This window comes from Silene latifolia, chromosome 9 (genome assembly GCF_048544455.1).
Source record: "Silene latifolia isolate original U9 population chromosome 9, ASM4854445v1, whole genome shotgun sequence".
Lineage (NCBI taxonomy): Eukaryota > Viridiplantae > Streptophyta > Magnoliopsida > Caryophyllales > Caryophyllaceae > Silene > Silene latifolia.
This window is the reverse complement of record NC_133534.1, coordinates 167,687,012-167,695,694: the sequence shown is the minus strand read 5'-3', so window position 1 is coordinate 167,695,694 and position 8,683 is coordinate 167,687,012. Positions and strand designations below refer to the sequence as shown.

Genomic DNA, 8,683 nt, shown 5'->3' with positions numbered 1-8,683 from the left:
ATAATAATAATAATAATAATAATAATATTTACATATTATAATTAGGAAACATCAAGGAAGTTTTCTTCACCTATCCTTATTAGTATATAAAGAGGACATATCATACCATAAGATGTTATTCACATAAAAACCTCACAAATTACATAAAGAGAGAGAGAGAGAGAGAGAGAGAGAGAGAGAGAGAGAGAGAGCGGGGGGGGGGGAAGGAACATTCATCTAATTATCGCCTCAAGGTAAGATATCGTGTCACAATTTAATCCGTCTTATAATATTTAATTCAAGTTATTATGTTGACCACCGTATGATTGACCTAACACCGTAACCGTGCCGTGGACTAAACGGACCCTCCTGTTGACCACCGTTGATCGCTAGGCTAGGGTTAGGGTTATATGTTTAAACCATGTATGGGACACAGGTTTAGGGTGGTTTCGACCTAGGCTAGGTTTGGTTGGGTGGCTGTGGTTGTGTCGCATGTCGTGGGTAGTTGAGGGTGATGAAAGGTGGTTGTTTGTGCGGTGGCTTGCCGGAATTTCGCAATTGTTGGTGGTTGTTGTAGAGTTGTGTTAAACTGTGTCCATGCTAGGGATATGACCACCATGACCAGGTTATAGCTCGACCATAGGAGGTGGCATTGTTGGTAGGACCACCGTGGGTCAAGGGAGACCACAGTGGTGGCTGCTGTGGCGTGTGGTGGTTGTGTTGTGGGTTTTGTCGAGAAGAAGAGGGTGTTGTGTGTGGGGTTGCTAGGGCTTTACGGTGACGCATTGTGTGGTGGTTGGTGTTGGTAGTTGATGGGTGGTTTGGTTGGTGGCTATGGTGGCTCACGGTGGAGGGTGGTGGTTGGCGGTAATGGTGTCGGGTTTTGGGTGTTTTCACGTGGGTTTTGGTGCGGGTGTGCAAGGGTTGTAACACGGGTTTAAACCGTGTATGGTTGGGTGAGTTGTGGGTTTTGAACAAGGTTTGAGATGGGATTGGTTGTTAATTTGGGATTTGTTGAGACGGGTTTAATAAATAATAAATTACGTAATAATAATATAATAAATATAATTAAAGATAATTAAATTAATTGATTATAAATAAGGGTTTTTTGATAACTGCTAGCACAAGTAACTCAGATTTTACCAACTGCTACCAAAATACTTTTTTTTTTTTTAAAAAAAAAAACTGCTACCAACATTGTTGTTTTGGTTTAAAACTAACTACCAAAGGAGGTTAGAAAGCAAATAGAGATGATCTCAGCCATCCATTTCAAATTCTCAACTTAAGTTCTATTTTTTCTTCCTCTAATGGCCTTACCCCCTCCCTTATATGTTTCTAATTCATTCCTTCATTCATTCATCTTCAATTTCACCAATTTTAATTCTCATTCTTACCCACTCCCTCTTTATTTCACTAATCTGATTCCACTTTATATTCTCGGCTTTTTCATCATCAATTTCAGGCAATTTTTCTATCTCATCTTTTTTCTTCCTCCATTTGATATACCCATAGTATATCATCAAATTAGGGTTCTTATTTTATTTCGTTTTCTGGATTTGTAACAATGTCGAATGGGGGCAATGGTGACAGAAATTTCAGCGCAGTTAAATTTCGTTGTGGAGTGCCAGTTGCTCTACTTAGGTCATGGACACAAGACAACCCGGGGCGTAGGTTCCTTAAGTGCAAGTTTTCAAACCCAGAATCCAATCGTGGGTGTGGATATTTTAGTTGGTATGATGAATTGTAAATGGAGTGGCAGAAAAATGCAATAAATCAGTTGATGTTGGAGAAGGATGTTCTGAAGGGTGAATTGATGATGAGTAACTGTGAGGTTGCTCATCTGCAAGAGCAAAACAAGAAGCTTAGGGAAGCCAATATCCTACTAAGAAAAATTAAGGCATATGAAGATGTGAATGTGGACAATGAAGATATCCAGAGGAAAAGTTCCAGACCATTGTTCAGTTTGGTTGTTGTTGTTTGCCTCTTAGTTCTTGTAATGAGCATTGTGTCTCAAATATAAGCTTGTAAGAGGCATGGATAATGTATGTTAGTTGATAGGTTTTGTAGCTCAAATGATTTTCAAGTTTAACATTTGAACTATTTTCTCATGTATGATCAGAAACCTATCAATGAAAATGTTCTCCATTTCTAATCCTAATCATGTACCTCTTTTTCCTCTTATGCATTTTCTCATGCACTGCTAAAAACCAGAAACAGGCGGAAATTGACAGGTTACATTCATAAAAACTGCAGAAATTGACAGGAAAAATTGATAAAAATTGACAGAAGTTCACAACACACAACACCATATCTTCTTTTGCATATCTGATCATCAACACTAACAGAAATTAACAGGGAGAAATTGACAGCAGAAATACCAAAACCAAGAATGAGTTCAACAAGGGTCTTCAAATTACTTAAGAAAATCAGAAATTGTCTTACAAACATAATATAAATTGTCTTACAAACATAACTTAAAGAACACTAAATACTTGACATAATTGTTCCTCAAAATACAACACAATTAAAGACTTACAATAACATTACTAATCCTCAAAACCTAGCTTTCTCCTTGGATTTCCAGTAGGTGGAGCATTGTTGACACTAGCCTGACTCTCTTGAAAAGGTTGTGGCTGACTGATTGAAGGACCTTAGGACACGTGTACTCGTAAGCAAAGGATGAGTGTACACTAGACCAAGTGAGATATAAACTAGACCTGGTAAAATCCCAGTGGACCGAGTAGAACTTCCAGGGGATCGAGTGGCTGGCACTCGGTCGAGTGAACCTGTCACTTGGTCGAGTGGCACTGTGCAGTACCCGATAAATGATATTTCGGGATTACACCTTATCCTATCCAAATCATTTCCTCCTCCTTCCTTCTTACTCTAAACTCCCTTCCCTCTCTCTAGATGCTCCATAAACCTCTCCCATGACCTTCAAGCTTGGATTGAAGATGGAACATCCCTCCTAATCCCCGATTTACCTTTGTAAGTCGAAATTCCACCTTTCTCTTTTGTCTTGTGTTAATCTTAATTTTGGGGGGTTTACTAGGGGAGATTAATTAGTGATTAACTTATGTAATATGGGTAATTAGTGACTAGTAATAAAGAGTTTCATATTATATTATAATGTAGAATGCATTGTGATAGTGTTGTATGATTTGTTTAGGATGAGATGATTTTATGAGACGGAATCGAGTAGCTCATGAAGAATGCGAAAAGGTAGGTTTATCCTACTCGGTTTCAATATTTTGTGTGCATATTTGTGTTTCTTTTTTCACTATTGTATTTGTGAGTCGTTTGGTATATCGTGTTTATTTTTAAGGGATTGTTATTCATAATATGTTGCGATTGAATTCATAATTCGGTCATATGCTTAGTGTTGTATTCTATTTGTCATATGTGGTTATTGTTGTGTTGTGTTGGAGGTTTTTGGTGGTGGTACTTGGTTGTTGAGGAGACGTAAGACGGTTGAGAAACCATCTTATGCACAGGTCGCCTCTTGGAACTTACCACTCCAAGAGGGATTTGCACATTAATGGCTTGAGATAGGAGGGACTCGCGTGGGTGAGACACGATGTCTGGCAGGGGATCCGGTTGGCTTCTGGACCCGGTACGTCTGGGCTTATCCTGGTACCTTTTGGTGAGATATGGTGTCGTGGGCGTGTCTCTGGCACCGATGGTTATGGGTATGTCTGGGCATGTCCGGTACCGACATGGTATTTGTATCTCATTTACATCTTGGCATGTTGCATATTTATTTACTATGTTGTATCTCATATTAAAGTATTGAAACTGACGTGTTGTGGTATGTGTAACTGTCACCTATTTCCGGGGTGGCCTGTGTCGATCCATATGATATTTCCGATCATATGGGGAGCAGGTTGAGTGCAGGTTGACTTGGTGTCACGTGGGAGACGGGACGAGCTTTGGACTTGGAGCCGAGTGTCATCTCATTAGAATAGTATAGTTGTTGATGTGACCATAATTAGAGCATATTTAGTCCCCGAATTAGCCTTGTTCCCATGCTTTTTAGTGCATATTTGGGTCATTTATTGTCTTTAGTTCTTTGTTTTGCATATTCTTTGAGGTTTTGATCCCTTGGTAGGAAAGGAGTGCAAACCTTGCATTTTCATGGCAAAATGAGACTAAATTGATTGAATTCAATGACCAAGCATCAAGGAGAGACAAGATTAGAAGGCCTTTGTACATACTATAGTAGATGGGCAATGATGAGAAAAGATCCTTGCATCCCCGAGGAAATCCCCAAGGATTTTTTGAAGAAAAAGGAAGAAAAGAAGAAGAAACGAGACTGCCCAGCAATCCGTGCGTCTTCCCCAGAAGACGCCCGTCCACCACCCACAACCCGTGCGTCTTCACCCCCTGGACGCCCGGGCAAAAGCTCCAGAAGACGCCCGTCTTCTCCAAAAGACGCCCGGGCTGAGACCACCAAATCCGCCCGTCCCGTGCTAAAGACGCCCGGATTCCCAGGCAGACCCATTTCGTCTTCTTCAAGCTTCAAAGAAAGATGCACATCTTTTTCTAGAGATCGGAGTCTCCCTAGAGACCGGAGTCTTTCCAAAGAGACCGGCGTTTCCTCAACAAGGGACTTAATCGTCATTTAAGCCCTTAGTTAACCCTAATTCATGCACCTAATCCCCACTATAAATACCCCATTAGTCTAATTAGAAGAGCATGTTCTTCTTTGCAATCTTTAGTGTAGTTAATATCAATCAAATCTCTCTTTAATCTTGTAATCAACATTTAATCAAGTTTTAATACAAGTTTTATTTCCTTAATCTCTCTCTTGTTCATCCTTTATTTTGGGTAATTGAAGATCATTTGGGTTATTATTGGGAGATTGACAACCTTCCAATCAAGCATCAAGTACTTCTTTTATTTTTTGCTTTATTATTGGAATCATTAGTAGGTATAATTCTCTTAATCCCTTTTTAATTATTGCTAATTACTTTCATTTATTCATCATGTTTCACTTTGTTGGTATGATTGACAACCTTGCTAGCATGTTCAACATGATAATGAGTGAGTAGTTTCCTTAGCTAGGGTTAATGAGTAATTAGGGGAAACCAACATAGGGAATGATTCATGCTTAAATTAATATGCTTTCATAGTTTATTTGCTTGCTTGTTGTGATCTCAACTTATGCACATGTTATGTTTGATGAGATGTGAGCCTATGAATCCTTGCATTTTTTTACCCATCACCTATCTTTTCAATGAGACTTGTAAGACATAAAACAACTCGAGTCTCATTAGACCATGCATATTGTTGAGTAGGGAAGATTAAGTCGACTTGTAGGTGTTGTACAATCTAATCGATTCGGCTCCGGGACCCAAAATTTCCTAGGATTGTAAGATATAAACCAACTCAATCCATCACAACAATAATTGCTTGCTTATAATTTGAGAACATGTTTGTATGATCAATTCCCATGAATCCCCTATGACCCCATGACACCCTAGTGCCTTTTATCAATTGTTTACAACCCTTTTTATTCATCTTGCTTTTTTACTTTCATTGCTATTTAGTTTAGTGACCTTCTACTTCAAACCCCAATTGTGACACCCCTTAAGACACCACTAGTTGCAATAGAAATCTCATCTCAATTCCCGTCCCTTGGGATCCGACCTTTACTTACCTCTTTACTAATTGTAGAGTTGTTGGTGAAGTTATAAATTATGTTTTGGTCTAGGTGCTCCTAACGACAAGTAACCGAAAAATATAGTCCGACCAAAAATGGCGCCGTTGCCGGGGACGGTGTTAACTTGATTGAGATTTTCTTACATTGTTATTAGTTGTGTCTTTCTTTGCCTTGGGGAAGTAAAACTCCTCAAGGTTTGTTCTAATTATTTTCGAGTTGTTTGATATTTTGCATGTCTAGAAGGTCGCAAGGTGACTTGTTACCTTTTGATCACGAAATTGAAAGAACTTTGACAACCAATAGAAGACTTGCTAGGAGAACTTTTAGGGGTATTGGTGAGGTTGTAGATATTCAACCAAATACTATTGAGTTTATCAACCCTTTTGCAAGAGAAGGTGAGGAGTACCCAACACAAAATCCAACACAAAATCAACCCACAATGCCTAAGTTTTCATCACATTCCGTACCCACCGAGGAGAACCTACCCAATGGTACTCCCACACCACAACATCTAACCGGAAGTTTTATTGCCAAATCCGCATTTATCCAATTAGTCGAAAGAAGCCAATTTGGGGGGATGCCTAGTGAAGACCCTCACTCTCATATGGAAACCTTTTGTGACTATTGTGATGCGATTTCTCAACCCGGTGTAACTCAAGACCAAATTCGATGGGTCTTATTTCCTTTTTCTCTCATTGGCACCGCGAAACAATGGTTGAAAGGCCTTGATAAGGCTACTCTCGGAATTGATTCTTGGAGGAAGTTGGCTCTAGCTTTCTACAAAAAGTTCTATCCACCGGAAAAGACTAACATGCTAAGAGCTCAAATTACGGGCTTTAAGCAAAGGGATGAAGAATCTTTGTATGAAGCTTGGGAGCGATTTAAGGGAATTTGTCGCTCATGTCCTCACCATGGACTTAGCGAGTGTTTCTTAGTGCAACAATTTTGGAACGGTCTTTATGAAGATTCAAGGAACATTCTCAACATGGGATCAAATGAAATGTTCACCGAAGTTGATGACAATCAAACTTGGAACAAAATTGAGGAAATGGCGGTCCATTACTCACAATATAGTAGACCTCGCAAGGCTACTAGGGGAGGAAAGCATGAAGTGGACTCCATTACTCAATTGGGTGCTCAACTTAGTGCTCACATTGATACCATCAATTTGAAGTTTGAAAAGGCTATGGCTAGACTTGAAGAAGCCTCAAAATCACCAAAGCATCATGTTAATGCCATGACGACATCTTCATCAATCCCAAGTGGGATATGTGAGAATTGTGGAACTTTGGGACACGACCAAAGTGAATGTAGGGGAACAAATGAACAAGTGAATGCTTTCCAACCATACAAGAGTGGTACCCCTTATTCCAACTATTACAATGAAAACACCAAATTCCATCCAAATCTCTCATACAAAAGCCAAAATGTTCAAAACCCTCAACCAACATACACCCCACCTCCCATGAGAAACCAAAATCAAAGACCCTTTTACAACCAAAACCAAGGTTATCAAAATCAAACTCCATACAATCAACAAAATGACCAAGGTTTTGATGTTCAAAAAGCGGTACTCCAAATGCAAAAGAATCAACAAGAATTTTTCACTCAAATGCAAAAAGATAGTCAAGCAAAGGAAATCACCATCAACAACATCCTAGCTCACACCAAAATGTTGGAAACCCAATTGACTCAACTAGAATCTTCAAGCTCACAAAGACAAAAGGGGCAATTACCACCTCAAAGTAATCCCCCAAGACATGAAACGGTTAGTGCCATTCACTTGAGAAGTGGTACAAGGTATGAAGCACCGAAGAAGCAAGTTGAGGATGAGGTTGTGGAAGCTAGTGACAAAGAAGAAATTGTGCAAAACTCCAAGGATGGGGAACCATCAAAAGAAGAAATTTCAAGGAAAAATGAAGACAAGGTCAAGGAGAAGGAGCCCATTGTGATTAGACTTCCTTTTCCAAGTCGTCAAGCCAAGCCCAAATTTGATGACCAACTTGGAAAATTTATGGAAATTGTGAAGAATTTGGAAGTCTCAATTCCATTCACGGAATTAATCAATCACGTGCCGGCCTATGCGAAATACATGAAAGACATCCTCACAAAGAAGAAGTCGATCCGGAAGATTGAGACTATCGCCTTCACTAAGGTGAGTAGTGCAATACTTCAAGGGAGTTCACCTCCAAAACTCAAAGATCCGGGAAGCTTCTCAATACCGTGTACCATTGGCGACACCACGATCAACAAAGCCTTATGTGATCTAGGGGCTAGTGTGAGTGTTATGCCATACTCGGTGAGTAAAAGGTTGGGGATGGGAGAGCTTAAATGCACTAATATCACACTCCAAATGGCCGATAGATCGACGAAGACACCATTAACGATATGGGAAGATGTTCCTGTAAGAGTTGGGAAATTTTTCATCCCGGTGGACTTTGTCATTGTTGACATGGAAGAAGACTCCAACATTCCAATCATTCTAGAAAGACCTTTCTTACACACCGCGGGTGCGGTGATTGATGTGAAGCATGGAGAGCTCACTCTAGAAGTGGGAGATGAGAGCATAACTTTCAATCTTGACAAGACCATGAGAGCTCCCCGTTTGCATGAACCATGTTTTATGGTTGATCATTATAGCCGTAAGGATGATAGGAAGAAGTCGGAATTCCAATGGAAAAAGAAAATTGAAGATGGTCCATTAAAAGAGCAAGTGAATTGTGACAAAGAGAGCTTGAAAAGCTCACCAAAGTCAAGCAATGAAGAGGATGGCCTCATTGGCCAAGACAAGAAAGTGGGAGAGTTGTCTCTATCAACTCAAGAGATCTTTAGTGATCAACTAGATGAAGTTTGTGGTCTTTGGGACGATGAGTTTGAAGGGATTTTAAATCCCTATATTGGTAATGCTATCGATCAAGACCGACAACAAGGGCAAAGATCTATTGAAGATCTTTATCATGATAATGAACAAGCTTTTGATTACTTCTTCAAGGTGTTGAGCAACATCAACAACACCTTGGACATGCCTCCATGACATCTCAC

General features: G+C 39.8%; 1 non-coding gene across 1 annotated transcript; it reads right to left on the bottom strand.

Moving 5' to 3' along the window:
• Positions 1 to 6,452: 6,452 nt before the first annotated feature.
• Positions 6,453 to 6,559, bottom strand: LOC141603009 (small nucleolar RNA R71). Its single transcript, XR_012524909.1, has one exon. It is a non-coding gene; the product is annotated as a small nucleolar RNA R71 (small nucleolar RNA).
• Between the last annotated feature and the right edge of the window lie 2,124 nt (positions 6,560 to 8,683).